Genomic DNA, 19,347 nt, shown 5'->3' with positions numbered 1-19,347 from the left:
AATAAATATAAACATCATGTAAATATTCTGTATCCCTACGTACAGCAGATACATACCTATCACAAATTGTGACATGGTGTGAGAATAACTGAAATACGGGGGGAACAAGCCTTGGGAAGAAGGAACAGGCTGCTAGTGCAGCCCAAGGTCAAAGAGCTGAAAGAACCTAGGGGCTCGGGCAGCCTTTCAAAAGAGGTAATGAGAAGATAAAGAAGGGGGCCCTGAGGAGTAGCTGGGCAGGGTTGAGAGGTCAGTACTCATTGTCTTCTCTCCAATCCAATCCAAAGGCCACTGAAACTTAACTCTTTAGTTGCTCACAAAAAGTATTAAGCTTTTAGGAGCCTCTTCTAGTAGTCGCTATTTCAAGAGAGAAAAAAATAAAGTAGCAAAGAAAAATATTTTTTAGTTTCTTTTCAAATCATAAGAGGAAGGCAATATCTGTTCAAGGAATAAAATATGTGTTTAAATGTGGAATTAGAAATAAAACTTGTGAAGTATCTTAGTAATCAAGTTAAATACAGAGATTAGTAGATATTATATTAATTGTTAAGTAGCATTTGTCAGTTTACAAACAGCTTTTTAAATACATTCTTGAAATTCACTTTTTTTTTTTTTAAGATTTTATTTATTTGACAGAGAGAAAGACAGCTGGAGTGCACAAGCAGGGGGTGCTGCAGGAGAGGGAGAAGCAGACTCCCCGCTGAGGAGGGAGCGCAATGCTGGACTTGATCCCAGGACCCCGGGATCACGACCTGAGTGGAAGGCAGACGCTTCACTGACTGAGCCACCCAGGCACCCCTTGAAATTCACCTTTATAATTGTTAGTGCTTACCTTTTTTTCTCTATATTACATATTAAGCAATGTGTGACCCACAGAGATCACATTGATTTCCAGATATCACACAGCTGAAGCTTGAGTTCAAGTCCCCTGGTTCCAAACTTCACCCTCTTTTGGCTCCACATGCAGTGAAACATCCGCTACTGGACACAAAAGGTAAAGTTTTAGAAGTGTTTTGAGAAGAAGGGACATGGTTTTTTTCCATCGGCAAATATTTCTTGAGGGCTTACTGTGTTCCAGTTGCTAGGAGGCATACACACAACGGAGTGTGACGCAGGTTCACAAATACAAGTTAGAAAGTGAGAAAGACAGCACTTCTGGGGCCACTATAAACGGCCTTCAGGCTCTTCATCCCACATTGTACGGTGCAGTCGGATGTCACCCGCGGTAGCCCCGTGCTGGTAGGGAGAAGGACGTTCTCAGTTCTCGGCTGGGAACCGTGAAGGTTTTTGGAAAGCAACAGAGCAATTCTATTAAAATTTAAAATACATAGATCCTTTCAGCACGAGGGGAGCTTTTAGGGTATTGGTGATCTTCTATTTCTTGATCCAGGCGTTGGTTACACTGGGAACATTCCGTTTGTAAAATTCAGCAAGCTGTACAACTTAATAAGTTATATTTTAATGTATATTGTTTTTTCTCTATGTATATTTTAATAAGTTACAAAGAATAAAAAGATACCCTCTGATCCAAGAATCCTTTTCTGAGGAAGCTATTCCAAGAAACGGGATGTTTAGTCAAACATTCATAGTGGCAAAATTTGGAAACATCAGGAAAGCCCATTAATGTAGTATTTGTGGTACATCTGTGTGAGGAATAGTGTTCACCCATTAAAAAGAAAAAATGGCATTTTTTAAAAGGAATGAATTACATGGACTTGGAAAGATTTCCATATTTGTTGTTGAATGAGATCTAGAGAGGCGGATATAATTTCATTTTAAAAAATAACATAAAAATTCCCCAGTACAAATATGTCAAATATCTATATCCGATGTCACAGCAGTGAGAAATGAGGGATGAATATACACAAAGTTAACATTGTATATTGTTATATATATATATATAATTATGTTTATATATATGTTATATATGTTTATATAATATAATATATAATATAATATATGTTAACATATATATGTTAATATGTTATATTATATAATCATGTTAATTATATATATTATAAACATATTTATAATATATATATATGTTAACATATACACAAATGTTAACACTGATTTGTGGGGAAACAGGTAGGGGATAAACTAGATTCTTCTACCCATTATGAAGCAAGAATCATAATGGAATTTTTTGGAAATAGACTTCGTTTTTAAAAACAGTTTGAGATTGCAGAAAAATCTTTAGAGTACTGAAAAACTCAGCAGCTTGTACAGATTCCCCACATACCTCCCCCCTGTGAGTAGCATGTTACATTAGTATGGGACATGTGTTACAGTTGATCCACCAATGTTTAAAACATTATTATTAACTGGAGACTACAGTTTCCTCAGACTTCCTTAGCTTTTACCCCAGGCCCTGTTTCTGTTCTGGGATCCCATCCAGGACGCCACAGTACGTTTATTTAGTTGTCATGTCTCCTTGGGCTCGTCTGTGACAGTTTCTCAGGCTTTCCTTGCTGTTGTTCATTGAAGCAGAGTTGTTGCATTAGTAATGTAACACTAGTAATGTAATGTAACAATGTTGCATTAGTTGCAGGTATACAACACAGTGATTCCTCAAGGCTGTATGTTATGGTGTGCTCACCGCCTATGTCTAGCTGCCATCTGTCAGCTCTCCTTGTTCTTTATGACCTTGACAGTTCTGAAGAGTATTGTCAGGTAAATTGCAGGCAGGGAGATGTAAGGCTAAACACGTGTGGTGGGGGGTGGGCATTAACGCGGGACAAATTCAGTGAACAGGATGGGGCTCATCAACCAGGGGGAAAGACAAGGGCAGAAAAGAACCAGCAACCTGGGGGGACATGTGTAGGTCTTCCTTCACAAAGGAGAAATCAGACATGGAGAGATTTGGTATGAGGCAGTGTGGCTTGGCGATTTAGAGTATGGATGCAAGCTCCAATCCCAGCTCTCCACCTGCCAGCAGGTGGTCTTGACCAAGGTTTTTAACCTCTCTGGGCCAAAGTGTCGTAATCTCCCCACCCTTTATTTTCTGCTTCAGCCTCTTGTTTCCTTCCTTGCAGATGGAAACAGGCACACTTATTTGTCTGATTACTTGCTTTTTTGTCTGTCTCCCTGGTAGAATGTAAACTACACAAAATAACAACCCTGACTCTCCCATTCACGACTCCGTCCCCAGTACCAACCACAATGCATAACACATACTAGATGCTCAATAAACATTTGTTGAATGGCTGTTGGGCTGGTTGCACAGATGATGTAAAGATGGATGGATGGGTAGAAGCATGGATGAACAAAGATAAAAATAAACTTTCTGAATCTGTAGAACTGATGACCTCCAAGTCCTGGTGACCCCACCAGGTCACATCTACCCACTAAAACCGATCCTGGAAAAGCCTCTATATACCTTTGATCTGCTTCCAAACTCATTTATTTGTAAAATGTCCCATTTTTAATATTCCTTGCTGATATACTATATCAGCATATGAACTTAAGAATATTTCTTAAACACGAGATGGAAATCATCTATCATTTGAAGGAGGGCTCCTCCTACTCTAGTCTCTCAAATATAAAATACAGCAAGGGTGGTCCTATAGCAACAGAAAGTAAATTCTACACAAGAAAATGAACTTTTCTGCATTGGCAAGTCACATTTGCGTCTGGGTAAGGTATCTACATAATTAGATGCATTCCGGGTCCTAGAGTTCTTAGGGTTACCCACTGCTGTTTGCATCTTATATTTGAAAATATCAGATATTCTGTGATCACACATGGTTTTCTCTCCCACGTCTTACAATCACACTCCTTGGGGCCAATGGACGAGGATTAATCTAAACCATGAGGTGATCTTAGAGACATTGCCAGCTCCTAATATTGCCTCTAGCACCAGGCCCTGATGTACCCTTTTAATTTTTTTAGAATTCACATTTGTGAAAGACTAGGTGGAAAGTAGGACTACAGGAGGGGGAGGGTAGACATGTGATCCAAATCAGCCAATTGGATGCTCCTACCAAGATTTGTCATCTTGAAAGACTAATACAACAGTCCAGTGTGGGGACACTATTCAATATGGAAGCAGCAGGATTGAGAGTCCGCTGGAAGGTGAGGGCAGGTTGTGGTTTCTTCAGCAGTAATTCCACAACTCAGGTTGTTTTTCCCGTGGTGTGACCCGGCCATGTTTTCCCTGCTACTCAGCTCTCATGGCTATTTTCTGAGCCCCATTCTCCACCCTCCCATTGATTCTGTGAACACAATACCCTTCTAGTACATTCCAGTAAACAAGTTATCAAGAGTCTGTTTCTGTAGTAGGCACTGTGATGGGCTCTCCAAAATCCCTTTCAAGTCTGAAGAATTTATTTTCTCAGCTGTCGAGTGGGCTGCTGGCAGGCAGCCCTCAGCTGTCAGCCCTCTTCAGAATGGCCTCAGCTGAAGAGTCTCATTACCCAAGGTCACACCTGCTTTACTGAACCAGTCTGAATCCAGAGACTGGTCCACATCGGGCAGAAAGACCTGGCCCCTTAGCCCAACTCAAGTGGGATTGCCAGAGAAAAAACACAATGCTCAGATAATTTCAGACAACAGTGAAACATTCTTTCAGTATAAGTATGTTAAAAGTACTGTATGAAGATACTTATGGCAAAAAGTTATCCATTATTTATCTGAGATTCAAATTTAACTGGCTATCCTGCATTGCTATTTGCTAAATCTGGCAACACTAAACTCAGGGCAACTCCGAAGGTCCATCCCAGCCTCAGAGTCTTCCGCGGGCTTGGCTGAGGCAGCGTTTCAGCTCATCTCCTGCCTCTGCGCATGCCTGCTTCTGTCTCTTCTTGTCCTTTCCTTAGGTGGTGATCCCAGCACCACTCTCTAGTACAGCCGCTGCAAGCTGAGCACTGTCTCAAAGTTCGCTCCCCAGGAAACCCAACCTGTGACATGTCTCTTCCTTGCAACAGGGTGACCGGCTGTCCTAGTTTGCCTAGGACTGGGATGGTCCTCAGATGAGTCAACCATCCTACCTTGCAACCAGGAATTCTAACAGATAGAACTCTTCATGGCTTGGGTGACCAAAAAGTGTCACTGCTGCTTGTCCTTTGAGGTGCCTAATACACAGTATGTGGGCCTGAGCTTTTGCTTTCTTTTCTGATCCCAGTGCTCCCATGTCCTGCCAGGACCAAATCTTTGTAGTGAATCCAAGCCTGTTCCACTGAGGCCCTGAGGTCCTGCCTTCCCTCACATGAGATCAGATCTCGTGCTGCCTGGAACGCTGAAACTGTTACTTCCTGATGTGGGCAATTGTCTGGAGGCTAGACTCTCCCTGTTCTAACTGCAGGATTGGCCTACCCAGCCCCCACACACCTCTATTACTTGCCTCCAATTATACTTGAGGTTTCCATTTATTAATAGCTCAGATGCCTTCTCCAGGGTCAGTCTCTTTCCAGAGATGACTTTTTCTTTCTTTTAAAGATTTTATTTTTAAGTAATCTCCATACCCAATGTGGGGCTTGAATTCACAACCCCAAGATCAAGAATCGCATGCTTTACCGACTGAGCCAGCCAGCCAGGTGCCCCTAACTGATTTTTCATTTTTTTACTTTTTTTGAGAAGAGAGAGTGTGCTTGAGATGGGGGTGGGGGGGTGGGAGTGGGGGGAGGCAGAGGGAGAGAGAGAATCCTGGTGCAGGAATAGGAAAATAGGAAAACGCAGCTCATTTGCTTCATGCTGGGATAAATTGAGGCAGGATTTATACTGTAGAGGTGCCCTATGGAATCAGGTTGAGGCTGGGACTCTACCTGAAATCCCATCCTTATCTGTCTTCTTCCCCATCCCTGTTCTACTACCCCCCACTCCTTTAGTCGTCTCCCTTGGAAATAGCTCCTTAGTAAATCACATGCACCTGATTCCTCTTCTCAAGCTTTAATCCTAGTGAGTCTGACCTTAAACAGCAAGTAAATAAATAATGATAAGCTGTGATCAGTCTATGAAGAAACGTGTATGGGGATAGAGGGACCTACTGTAATAAAAGGAGGAGGACAGGAAAGGCTACCTGAGGGGGAGACATTTCAGCCAAGGAACCAGAAACATGAAAAGCCAGGGGAAGAGTATTTCAAGAGGAGGGAATGAGAAGGACAAGTTCTCAAGGCATGAAAGAGCTTGGCATTTGGCATGTTCTAGGAATTGTCTGAAGGCTAGTGGAGATGGATGACAAGTTGTGATGGGGACAGGGGGACAGGAAGGCAGATGCCAACCCATATAGCGCCTTGTAGGCCATGATAAGGCCTTTGGTGTTTACTATCGGTGAGATGGAAAACCACTGGAGAGTTTTCAGCTGGAGCATGATACACCTGATTCACATTTTAAGACGATGGCTCTGGTGACCTTTTGGAGGTTGTGAGAGGCAGAAAAGCAGTTGGGATGCCATGACAATAGTCCAGTACTCACACAACAGGTGGTGTTGTCAGCTGGGACTAAGGAAGTAGAGGCAGAGAGAGAAAAGGTGTATTTTGGAGGTAGAATTGACAGGACCAGCTGACAGGTTATTAGCAAGAGGGATTAAGAATGACTCTCAGGTTTCTGATTTTAGCAATTGGGTGAACATGGATGCCTTTCACCAAGACAGGGATCACCGGGAAAGAAGGACTGGGAACAGAGAAGCCCACACATCATCTAATTCTTGTAAAAGCCCTTTAACCGATGTGGAAGGAAGCAGGCAGGGAGAGGTGTCTGGCTGCAGTTTACAGCTACTGTAGCAGAGGAGAAGCGAAACCCAGATCTGAATACTGACCTTGGCAACCCCGGGCTGTCACAGCAAGCCACGAAGCTCTTATTTGCATAAGAGGCCCTCTGTCCCCAGAGAGAAAGACTGAGAAGGGTTCAAGATAGACGCTGAGGTTAGAAGAGAAGGGGGAGATGAAGCCACCCTAACCCCTCACGAGACCGATCAGGGAGCTAACCCGGGGCGTTTTCTTAACTCCTATCAGAGGTTGGCTGGAAGAGCGTCTCACAAAATCACCTACCATTTGGGACAGAAAAGTGATGCCTCTTTGCAGCTTTGGGGGAAGCTATGGGGCAGTGGGGGTGGCAAGCTGGTATGGCCCAGACTCAGGAGACCCTTCCCCACCCATCAGCCTTAGTAACCCAGGCCCCTCCCCACCCACACAGTCCTGACTCCAGCCAGGAGCAGCTGCCTGCTGTGCCCTGCATGTGGCAAGCTTTTTCATGCCTTTGTCAAAGCCGAGCTATACTCTGCTGGGGGACAGGGAGCAGGAGTGGGGATCCTTCCCAACCCTTTACCTTGTGGCAACACCTCCTTCGCCTTTAGGACTTAGCTCTAAAATTAGCTGCTTTGTGAAGTCTTCACTTCCCCAGGCAGCATTAGTCACTTCTGTATTCCCACAATGTTCTGCTGAGGCATGTTATAGATTTAACTATCCCCGTCTGCAAGACGGGGAAAATCTGAGCCTATACAACCACTGAAGGGGGGGGGGGAGGTGTGGGGCTGGAGGTGGGCACTAGAACATTCTCTATCACATGAGCCAGATGGGGCAAGAAAGTTTCCAGATGACCCTTCCAGGCCTAACTGAGTGAGAATGGAGGATCCAGCAAGGATGGCAACGGGGGCCAACTAAGGGAAGGCTCCTTGGAGAGGCTATAACGTGGGTTATTTTATTCTCCTACTAAAACCTTTTCCCAATGACGTTTACAAATTGAAATACTCCTTGATGTGTCTTTTCTCTGGAGCTTCTAAAGGGACTGGGGACATGAGCACCTGACTCCATTTGTCTGCCTTACTCAAGAAGGTCCTAAATGTGGCTTTTCACCAAAGTACCCCGGATTTGTCCTCTTGCACATGGCACTGTGCAAAGCAAATTAAAGAGAACTAGACCCTGTTTTGTATCTGTCACTGGGTTCCTACTAAAGTTTGCATTAATAGCATCTCCCATGTATGCAACACCTTACAATTCACAAAACACCAAATTGTTTTGTTTTAATTTTCATGCATCAGGGTGTTCTGCTGCAAACCCATGTAACAGATGAGGAAACTGAGGCACCCTGGGAGGAGGTGCAGAGCTAGGATTAGAACCTGGATGCCTCATACTCATTTAAAGAATGACAACAAATGCTCCCTGAGGAAAAGCCTTGCTTCTACTTCTCTAAACGCCTGAGAAAATTCTAATTGCTTGACCTTTGAAACTCAGGAAGACCTTTTTGACTGTGGTTTGTGTCGTGGCCAAAAAAAGCATTATCCCAGGGCCTTGCAATTATAGGGGCGGTTTGCAGCATGCCCTAACCAAACTGGGAAGAGCTCAATCATAGGTTGATAAATAACTCTGCTTCCATAAAGGAGAGAGGATTCCAGAGAAAATAAACATACAGCAAATTGCTCCTTGTAGTAGGAATGTTCCAGTGTATGAGTATAAATAAGAAGCATTTTGTAAAGAAGGAAGAGAATGATGTTGTGAAAAAGAACTGAGACAGAATACCAAGGAACAAAACTCAGGATGGAACCAAGGGCAGAGAGAAAAAGGCGGAGAACCTGGTCCAAGAGAAAGGCCATGAAATGTCAAAGGTAGACATTTACTTAACAATCTGAAAGTAAGAATGGAAAAAACTGTGAGGTCCTATATTGAATCAATGGGTGCTGATTCCCACAGGGTGACTGTGCCATGAGACATCAGTGACAAGAGAGGGCAAAGATCCTAACAGTTGTATTTACTGCATTCTTGCTATGTGCCAGGTGCTGTCCTAGGGCTGTAAAGACATAATCCCATTAATGTGCACAATCACCCTTTAAGAGTTTTGCAAATGGTACAGGTGAGGAGCTCAGGCACAATTTAGGGACCTTACTCAAGGTCAATTAGCTAGTTGGTGGTGAAGACAGGATGTGAACCCAGGGCTCCTGAGCTGATACTCTTAAACTGTATGCCTGGTCACCTCCTGTAGGTGGCCTGCCTTGACAGCACAAGATTTATAAGATAGTATTCAGACTTACATTTCAATCCAATGAGCTACAAAGTGATCTTACCAAAAGGCAGGGGCTTGGGGGCGGAGTCTCTGGATTGGAAGTGCTAAAAACACAATTTAACCCAGTTTAAGCTCAAAGGGAGATTTTGGGCAGCAGACTGAGATGACTCCCAGGATGAAGGAAGAATTTGGTGGCTAAGCCTTGGGAGCTCAGGAAACCGGGAGTTCCTGAGATTTCAGCTCCTGGAATTGGGGATGTGAAAGGTCTAGGGACTCTCCTGTCATCCTGTTTCTCTCCTTGAGCTGACTTCATTTTCTCCTATTGCTGGAGGGTTCCTTCAAGGGTGGTGGTGGTGAGGTGGCCTTTGGTAGCACTGTGCACCTCAACTGACAAGAAACCCCACAAGCAGAGAGAAAAACAAAAACAAAAAACAAAAACAGAAACAAAACACTCTTCTTTCCCAATTTCTTTTCCTTTTTCCCCCAAGGTAAAAAAAGATCCCAGGGAAGAACTGTAATTGGTCCAGGTTGGATCATGTGCTCAACCATGGGCCAATCACTGTGGCCCTGGGGGCAGGGTTCTATGATTGTCAGCCCCCACTCCCTAGGGTTACACGGGGCTGTGACAGAGGTTTTCCCAGAAGAAGGGAGCTGTGGTTCTGGAGAGTCAAAACAACAAATATCCGTGAGAAATCGGACTACTGGCAAGAAGATTACAAACATCAGAGGAGATGCAAAAACAGCCAAGATAAAATAGTTGACAGCAAGGATAAAATGCTCAATAAACTTTGGAAACAGTATATAAATGAAAACAGGATTTAGGACTGATGAGAGGAAATTTGTCTAACGAAGTGGAGGGTCTAAAAAGCAATTTAAGAGATGAATTAGGATGTCAGCTCTGAAACCTTTAAATAGTTCTATTATTAAGACAGATGCATTCTGGGAGAATTAACGAATGCAGGGTCATGCTCCTAGTTCGTGCCCACTAACTACTAATTCATTTTGATGACAGCTTTTATTAGAAGTTATTGCTTGCAGCACTTACATATTTATAACATATTTTAGCAGAATAATTTGCATATGTAAAGTTCTGCATAAAGGGAACCAATAATAATTTATTATTGAGTCATTGAGCTTATGTTTACTCTTTCATGCATGCATTTAGTCGTTCACCTGTTAGTCACTAATCGGGTGGATGCTATATTTCAGGTACTCTGTTGGGCACACCTGTTTTTCTGCCTTCAAGGCACTTAGAGTACAGGGTAGGAGACAGCTATAAATAAACTCTGCCCAGATGGGAATATAGTGGACACTGTGGTGCACTGCCAGGTCTCCCCTTCAAGACTGAGACACTTTGGGGCACCTGGCTGGCTCATTTGGTACAGCATGTGACTCTTGATCTCGAGGTTGTGAGTTCAAGATCCATGTTGGGTGTAGAGATTACTTAAATAAACAAACAAAACTGAGACACTTTTGCTTCCACTTACCAGTAGTGTGCTAATGGCTCACAGCTGAGTCCACCCTCAGGAATTGCCCTTGGCTGATGGGAGGTGCCTCCCCCAAGGTTATGACCTCTAGAGCTGGGGCATTCCACATCCTGTGACTCGTCAATGACTGGTCATTGAGAGGGTACGATGGCCAGCCTCCTTGCTTCCCCTGGAGATAACACTGAAGAGTCATCCTAGCCCCAGAGCTCCTTGTGGGTTCAGCTAAGGCCTCTGTTACAATCATATCACAGTCCAGTTCCTTCCTTTGCCCAGACTGGCTCCTCTCACTCGCCTACAGGTGTTGTTCCTGAGAGAATGTTGTTCCTGGGAGAATACTCTGCCAAAAACAGTCTGCATGCAAATATCCACTTCTGAGTCTTTTACAGAAAACCCCACCTAAGACAAGGTAGAACTCAGAAAATTCTTATCAGGTAAAGCTGTCATATTCACAAATTGCCAGAGCCTGCTTTCCAGATAAAATATACTAGTCACCTTGGAGCAAGTCTTTGCTTGAAGATCACCTGGACAGTCCCTCTGTTTTTTTTGTAAATATAGGAAAGAAGGTACCCTTTGCTCTAAAGGAAGAGAGTAATAGAACGAACTTTGCAGCATGAGAAAGCCTGGCCCTCTCAATTGTTCCAGGTGGTCTGCTAAAGAGAAAAGGAGTATTTTGCATAGCAGACCAAGAGCTTCCCAGGTCGGAAGGAATAGAAACTTGGACCTTCTCGCTTGTGAGGTTCAATGTTATAACCTCTCTGATAAATGGGATGGTCCCTACTCAGTTCCCCTGGTGAGACAGGAGGAAAAGGCCCCAAAGAGGAACTTAACCAGAGCAAAGGGGGAGTCCCTGGAAAGCCCCTCCTGTCCTGGCTAACCTGGTATGCAGGGTGGGCTTTGAGAGAGAGGATGAGCACAAGATTGTAAGTTAAAGAGTCAAAGAGAAACATTTCTAACTCAGGACAACTCTGAAGGGATCTTCCCTCAGAGCACAGTGAGGAATATGAAATGCAAGGCTGTCATCCTTGTAGCAGACAAATACAGACTATTTTACAAAACCAGCTTTCAATATCGACCCTATAGAATAGTAACAGAATCAACCACAGAGTAAAATAGGGGCCTACTAGGGGACTGATGATGTTTCCTAGTTCTAATTTTTGAATTCAGGCAATTGGAGTCCCACTAATTGGGGAAGGGAGGCTGTGAGCAATTTGTTTCACACCCAGAAGAAATGCAATTGTATTGGTACTTAAATCTGGTAGAAGGGGCTGTACAGGTTGCAAATAATTCCAAAAACAATGTGAGGAGTATTTTAGGAAGAGGAATGCCTACTGCCAGGGAGAAAGCCTTCCTAGAGGAAAAGAACCAAGCCAAGTCTTGTAGGCTGAGCAGAAGTCAGAGAGGATGATAAGAGGTGGTCATTGGTTGGAAGGGCATCCAAGACTTCCCAGGACCAAAGCACAGAGGCAGGAAAGTATATGGTCCCCTGTACATAATCAATGTGGATTTGGAGCCCAGGAGGCACAGAAGAAGTAAATGGAGACAGAGTCAGACAACAGAAGGCCTGGAAGCCAGGATAAGACATTGAAACTTACCCAGGTTACCAAATCTTGTCTAGAAAAGCTGCAATTCCCGACTTTTATCAGACAGACCAAGATTTTTTAAGTTGGCAATTATTCAAAAAAAATTTTTTTTAAGTCATGGGAGCTAGATGAAACATCTTTAGAGTTGCCCACAGGCCTCTAGTTCAGGACTTCTGCTAGAATGAAGAACAGATAAGTGGAGAGATCATATCTGCATATTAAAAGTTCACTCTTGGCAGTATGATTAGAGAAAGAAAGAGACTAGACAGAAAGATGGTTAATTCAGCAACAAATATGCTGAGACTTCTGTGTGTGACAAGAGCTGGTGGTCACAGTAGTGGGTTGTGGATCCTAGGCTTGGTGCAGGAGGCAAATTCAATCAACAATCACGCAAATGTGTAAGTACTCATGCTGAGCTTACTCCAGGGAGGAAACGGGAGGGCTTAAATTATGGCAAAAGATGGACGAGAACAGATTCAAGGGATATTTGGAAAGTTTGGTAACAATTTAGCTGGGAAGAAAAGAGAGAGGGGGTTTCAAGGTCTTATTGGGTGAACAGGTAGATGCTGTTTTAGGAAAAACTGATCACTGGGACCTCTGCTGCTATCGCGAGTTTCATAAACAGAGTGAGCATGGCTTAGACAGATGGCAAAAAAGAACGAGAGTTAAGACCTACCTTATAATTTCTGTCCTCTTACTGAGCCCTCCAAACAGTCCTATCCGTCTCTTTCTGGAGATAACACCTGCCCTGCCTAGTTTACAAGGATTAGTCAGGGTTCTTCAGAGAAACAAAACAAACAGGAGTATATAGAAAGAAGGAGAGAAAGAGAGAGAGAGAGAGAGAGAGAGGTTTTTTGTAAGGCTAGGTTCACATGAGTGTGGAGGCTGACAAGGCCCCGGATCAGCAGTCAGCCAGCTGGGGACCCAGGAAGGTCAATGGAGTATTTCTGGTCCAAAAGCCAGCTGGCTCAAGCCGCAAGAGGAGCCAATGTTTCAGATCCAATCCAAATGCAGGAGAAAGCCCCGTGTCCCAGCTTGAAGGCAGTCAGGCAGAGGTCTTAGTTAAGGAAAAGTCAGCCCTTTTCTTCTATTCAGGCCTTCAACAGATTAGATGAGATCCCACCCACAGTAGGGAGAGCAATTTGCTTTACTCAGTCTATGGATTCGAATGTTAATCTCACCCAGAAACATGCTCACAGAAGCATCCAGAATCATGTTTGACCAAATGTCTGGATACCCTGTGATCCAGTCGAGTTGACATATAAAATTAACCATTGCAGTACTTTTGAGTATAAAATGAAATAACGGATTTGAAACTACCTTAGACAGTTCAAAGGCTGTGCAAATATAGTGTAGTACGTGGAGAAAAAATTCACTGCTTATAAGGTATTGTTGGATATTCTCCTATAGATACATTGCCTCTCCTGCCCTGTGCCGGGAAGGCTGGTCTCTGCCCATCGCAGTACCTGGACTCCCTGAGCCTCTGGTTCTGGTTGAGGGAGCAGAAGACAGAGAGTAAGAGGAACAAAGCCTGGGCGGGGCACTTACTCTCCCATGGGAGGCTTAGGTCCTGTTGGTGTCCCCTCTTCCTTGACTGCAGCTCCCTCCCCTGTCTCTTCAGACCTAGAGCTAACAGCTTCCCTCTGCTTGAGTTTCCAGGTGCTTCTCCACCCCTCACTGGGCTCTTACCCTGTCAAAGAGCAGGTATCCAGTAACTGTCTTGATAATATTGATACTAAATTCATCCCTAAGCTCTCAGAGGAAACTCTTATCAATTCTATCTCTGATCTCAAATCAATTCTTGCCATTTTTTTCCTTTTAATAATGACCACTTTAATATGAACATATTTGACCCTCAAGAAGCTTTTATAACGGAAAGGGAAGACTAAGCCACCGCTGAGAGGAGTGCCTGACGCTTAGGGATGGATGGCGTGCGGTTCCTGGAGGCAGCCCATACTCATACACATCAAAGCTACTGATACAACAGTAGTCATTTGAATATAACTTCTTCAAATAGGGGGTCACTTCTTCCTTGGGGTAGGAGCACTACGCAAGTGGTGACACTCGGGCTGCTCCAGGCACAGCACAGTTTTCATGTTCTGCTGCAGGGTCTCAGCCAGCTCCTGAGGACCGACTCCTCCGGGGCCTCAAGGACCACCTTGCGCAAGCACTGCGGCCCCTGGGCTTACGCAGCTTAGCGCGGGCGGTGCTGGTGCCGGTGTGACAAGCCTATGCTAACCGAGGCCCCCATTGGCCCGGAGAACGGAGCCTATGGTAGGTCCTTTAATAACAGCAACTATTGCACCAGGAACTGCAGCTTTGGGCCAGAGGCTGCCGTCTTCCTGACCTATGTCTTGCTATCTCCGCTGCCGGTATCCTAGTCCATGCCACCGTCTTTCTCCTGGGTGACTGCAGTGGCCTCCTAACTGGCCTTGACGCTCCTGGACCGGGTATTTATCTATGGCCTCCGAGATCCCCTTCTAAGCTCTTCTCTGGAATCTGGATTTGGGATGATGCAAACTTCACCCCACCTTGCAGCTAGCCGGCCTCCTGTTGGGTTTGGCAATGTGAAGCATTAGAAGGAGAAATAAAAATGGAGAGAAGGGAGAAGGAACTTCTTTCCTGTTCTTCACTTTGTGTTTTTCAGCGTTGCTCGAGCAGCAGCATACAACTGGCACCGGCTTCCGGGGACTTGGAGTACTCGCAGCACCCCAGGGGCCAGTGCTGCCCACGCCCTCACCTGCGGAGCAGTGCCCCTGAGAGGTCTGAGGACCTGCAGAGCCACACTCCTTTGGTGAGAGCACCAGCCAGAGCGCACCCCCTCCGCAGAGGTCTGAGCAGGGTAGGGCTTCCCTCAGACATCCCAGCACCAGCTCTATGAAGCCCCTCCTCCAAGCTCCTAGGGAAGGGTCACACAACCTGCTCTCCCACCTTAGGAGGTAGGAGCTACTTCTTGCACTTACCAATCCCTGGCTTATTACCCTCTTCCTTTTACTTTCTGCCTTCTAAGGACTGTGAAAGCAATCCCTTATATTAAAGCCCCTCTGTTTGCAAGACCTACTGTGATTTGTTTCTGATTGGCCCTTGGCTGAGAGACTTTTTAATCCATTTCCCACTTAGCAGCCAGTTATCTTTTGAAAACGTGCCTCAAATTGCGTCACTCCCCTGCTGTGCTAGTCAAGGCGCTTGGTTTCCAACCACGGAAACCAGCACCGGCTAAATTTTGAACAGAAGAGGAATTTATTGAAACTGACTGGGGAACTCAAGAGAATCAAGAGGAAGACTGGAGACCAAAGTACAGAGGAAAGCTTGCACAGTGAAGCTCCTGGAATGGTTTGCTGAGGATGCAGCCCGATTCCTTTGCACGGGATGCTTAGGGCAGCCAGGTGCCACGGCCATTGATCACCATATGCTGGACCCCCCTGCCCCTGCACACGCACCCCTGTGCACTCCTGACTGCACCGTGGCCGCCCTAATAATTTCTAACTGGCCTTGCCTCTTTGAGATTCAAAGTCCCACACTGCAGCATCAGATTGGCCTTGTTCTAAATATTAAGAGAGACATTCTCATCCCTTCTAAGCCTTGGCTTCCACAACGAGAACTGGGACCCTGCCTTCCATTACTTTCGTGATTACCAAAATAAGAAGAGCTCTGGCATGCTGGCCAGCCAGAGTGACAAATACCCGCCCTGCTGCCTAAAACCCTCCAACAGCTTCCCCTGTCTCTTAGAGCAAAATCCCCTAACTTGGCCTTCACAGCTGGCATGATCTGGCCCATCAAACTCTCGGACTTCACCCCATGCCATTCCCCCTTGCCCATGTTCCCGTCACATGCGTTTTCTGTCTGTCCTTTGAACATGCCACACTCATTCCGACCCCAGGGAATCACTGTTCCCTCAGTCTGGAAGGCCCTTCCCTGATCTTTCCAAGGGACTTCCCTTTCCCTACCAAGTCCCAGCTCAAATATCTCCTCCTCAGTGAAACCTTCCTAAAGGAGCCTCTACCACTTCTTTCCTTTGCATCGCATGTTTGCCCCTGGTATTTTCTTGTGTGTTTATTTGTTAATGTGTTCGTTTTCTGCCTCGCTTTCTGCAGAGTGTGAATTCTACCTTGTCTGTCATTGTTGCAGTATCCTAGCACTGGGGAGAGCACCTGGTGAGGAGCAGATGCTGAATGTTTGTTGAATGAATGAATGAGAGGATCGATGGACAGCTCAACTCTGTTTATGATGGAGTTCTACTTGATGATGAAAGCAGCAAAACAGTTTTGTAATGGAAGCAACGGTGAATAGGATTCCATGAATGCTTTTTAAAATAATTAACTTTGGAATCCATCTGTGACATTTGTTTTGGAGGTTTAAGGAGTTAGGGATCTTAGGTGGGTCCTAATAAGTCTGTTCTGATCTTCTGGAGAAACCATGGCCAGCACTTAGTGGTCCTCCATTTTGTGAATTAAAGTAGAAGGTAAAATTGAGGTAAGGAAAACCACAAAGTGCACGATATTCACACTGAGTATGAAAGAGGCCATACAGTTCCAGTTATTACAAGGATAATACAATTGCTGCATGGATTTGGTGTCAGACAGACCTGAGTTCTGATCCCACAGCTAACTCTTACTAGCTGTGTGTTGTTGGCTCTGCCACTTTGAGCTGGGTGACGCTGGGCAAGTCACTGAATCTCTCTTTGCTTCAATTTCCACATTTTCAAAATGGGAATAACAACAGTACTTACATTATAGGGTTGTTGTGAGATATAAGAATATAAAAATATATTATAAGATATATAAGAGATATAAGAATATAAGAATATTATAAGAATATAAGAATATGTTATAAGATATTATAAGAGATATAAGAATATAATATAAGAAACGACTTAGAAAAGCGTCTGGCATATGTGCTTTGATAAAACACAACATAAGCATGAGCTACTATTACAGTTAGGATTGTGTTTGTTGGTTGATAAAAAAAATTTGAACAAGATACAGGTTTATTTCTCTCTCGTATATGTTAGAGCTAGGCAGCCGGGGGCAGATGTAGCAGTTCCACAATCATCAAGGACTGAAATTCTTCCTTCTTTCTCCACTATCACCTAATACATAATTTATAGCCTCAAAGTACAAGATGGCTACTGAAGCTCCTATCATGTCTGCATTCCAGGCATCAGGAAGGAGGGATGAAGAAGGACCTCATGGCAGAGTCAATACCTTTTAAAGAACCTTCCCAGAGGACACACGCAGTATTCTCATTTGCATCTCATTGGCCAGAACCAGATAACATCTCACTGGCCATAACCAGCTAGGCCACACCTAGCTGGAAGGGGCAGTGGAAAATACAGTTTTTTTCAGTGGGTGCCATTACCACCCCAAATAAAATTGCCCTTATGTTACTAAAGAAGAAGGGGAGAATGGATATTGCACCTTGTGCAAGTTATTTCACTTCCCCCCAGTTTTAGTTTTTTTCATTTGTGCAATGGGAACAATCGTACATACCTCCTACAGCTAACAGGAAGGTTACATCAAATAAAGGCTAAAAACCGCTAGCACAGTGCCCAGCGCATACTAAATAAACCTTAGCTGTATCATAAGGACAAAATACATGTCTGAATACTTTCAAAAATAAGCTAGACAAAGCCAAAAGGAACCAAAAGTAGAAAAAATATCCCTGCAAATAAAGTACTGATTAACTCCAGAAAGAAACCTACTCTGTCCACAGGTTTCCTCCACCTTTTCATTACTTTGGCCCTCTTTATATCAACTGGTTTTCAGCTGACAAAGTTCCAGCTTTAAATATCACATCGCCCTGCCATGCTCCTAACAAAGGGCCACTGTCTGGGTGGGGCCGTCTCAAATTCACTGTTCTGAATCTTTCTGGTCTCGCCCACCACCCAGCTTCTGTCCAACTGTGTCCAGGGTTCTAGACCAGTGGCTTAGGAACCTGCCTGATCCTAAGACTCACTCACCTGGAGAGGTTTGTAAAAATACAGACTCCCAGTCCCCGACACAGGAATCAACCCGAAAAGCTTCTACATCTGCTTCAGCTGTGTCAAACGGACTCTGGGTTTTTGGACTAAATGACTCACCAGCTTGAACGTTTACATAACATGGATGAATGTACTTTGAAACACAAACATTGACTGAATGCTATGAGGGCCCAGCATTGTTCTAAGCATGTTACACGGGCTAACTCATTTAGGCACTATGATTCCCCTTTAGACAGATCAGGAAACTGAGGCACTGAGAGGATAAGCAAGTTGCTCAAGGTCACGCAGTTAATAAATGGGGAAACTGGAAGCTGGCACTCATCCCAGACAGTCTGGCTTCTGAAAGTGTGTACGCTTAACCCCTATTCTCTACCACCCTCTGATCTATATAGAAGAGTCAGGGCACTCCACTACAAACCATAAAAAATCTGAACAGACTTCCTCCTAGCATCGATCAAATACATTGCAAAATATTCTTATTCATGATTGTTTATCTTCCCAAGCATGCTGTGGCACAGGTAAGTGTGTTATAAAAGTATTTCAAGGCAAGTATCAAAAATGATGTTGAAACTATATATTTTTATGTGAGCATATGTTCACAATGATGTTCTTCATGTAAAGAAATGCACCTGCACACACGTGTATACACACACACATGCTGTATAGGCCTACAGAAGAGCTGGGGGGAATGTAGCAATGCATTGACAGTTACTTCTGTGTGGTCTGTATTCATCTGAAATACACACTTGAATTTTGCCGAAAAAATTCTTAAATTTTAAAAATAAGGCATTTTACATGTTTTGCAGCAAAGACAGTATCAAACAGCGGCTATATCCTATTTTCCTGGAGAGTCTTACAAGCCCTTCATTTGAAATTTCTCCTGTAAGGCCCTTCAAAAAGAAATCTGATGGAAAGTTTGGATTACAGGTATGTTTGCCTGGTGGCTGAGCGCTTGGTTTTAGAGTCTAACGGATATAGGTTTATACCGTAGCTGTGACATAGATGTCAGGCAGGTCGCTGAATGGCCCAGCCTCACGCATGCTTGGTGTAAAGGTCCGGGGCCGATGCCTTTCGCAGGGCTGAACACACATGTACGGTTGTTCAATACAAGGCAACGACCACGGTGAGCAAGAAGTTATCATCATCACAACATAATTCAGAACCCGCTAAATGCCAGTCACCAAACCAGCACCTTTTGATTAATAATAAGGTTTATAAATAATTTATTAATTAGAACTAAGCATCCACTCTTTCTAAGAGGTTTGAGGGACGGAAAAGGTCAGGCTGCCTTTGGGGATCCAGCCGAGGTCAGTTTAAGTATTGTTTTGAGTTCAGTGCATGTCTGTTCCTTGGGACGGGCAATCAC

General features: G+C 44.3%; 1 long non-coding RNA gene across 2 annotated transcripts in view; it reads right to left on the bottom strand.

The window, feature by feature from the left end:
* Positions 1 to 18,073, bottom strand: part of LOC123000824 (uncharacterized) — a 29,401-nt gene extending 11,328 nt beyond the window's left edge. The window contains exons 1-2 of one of the 2 annotated variants that reach the window (XR_006409117.3): positions 17,961 to 18,073; positions 833 to 1,236 (exon numbers count right to left, since the gene is read on the bottom strand). This is a non-coding gene — a long non-coding RNA (uncharacterized LOC123000824). Of the gene's footprint in view, positions 1 to 832; positions 1,855 to 17,960 lie in introns of those variants that run through there. The other variant, XR_006409116.3, reaches the window with a different exon arrangement.
* Between the last annotated feature and the right edge of the window lie 1,274 nt (positions 18,074 to 19,347).

Source organism: Ursus arctos, unplaced genomic scaffold (assembly GCF_023065955.2).
Source record: "Ursus arctos isolate Adak ecotype North America unplaced genomic scaffold, UrsArc2.0 scaffold_6, whole genome shotgun sequence".
NCBI lineage: Eukaryota > Metazoa > Chordata > Mammalia > Carnivora > Ursidae > Ursus > Ursus arctos.
The sequence above is the reverse complement of the archived record's forward strand: the minus strand, read 5'-3'. Positions and strand labels throughout refer to the sequence as shown.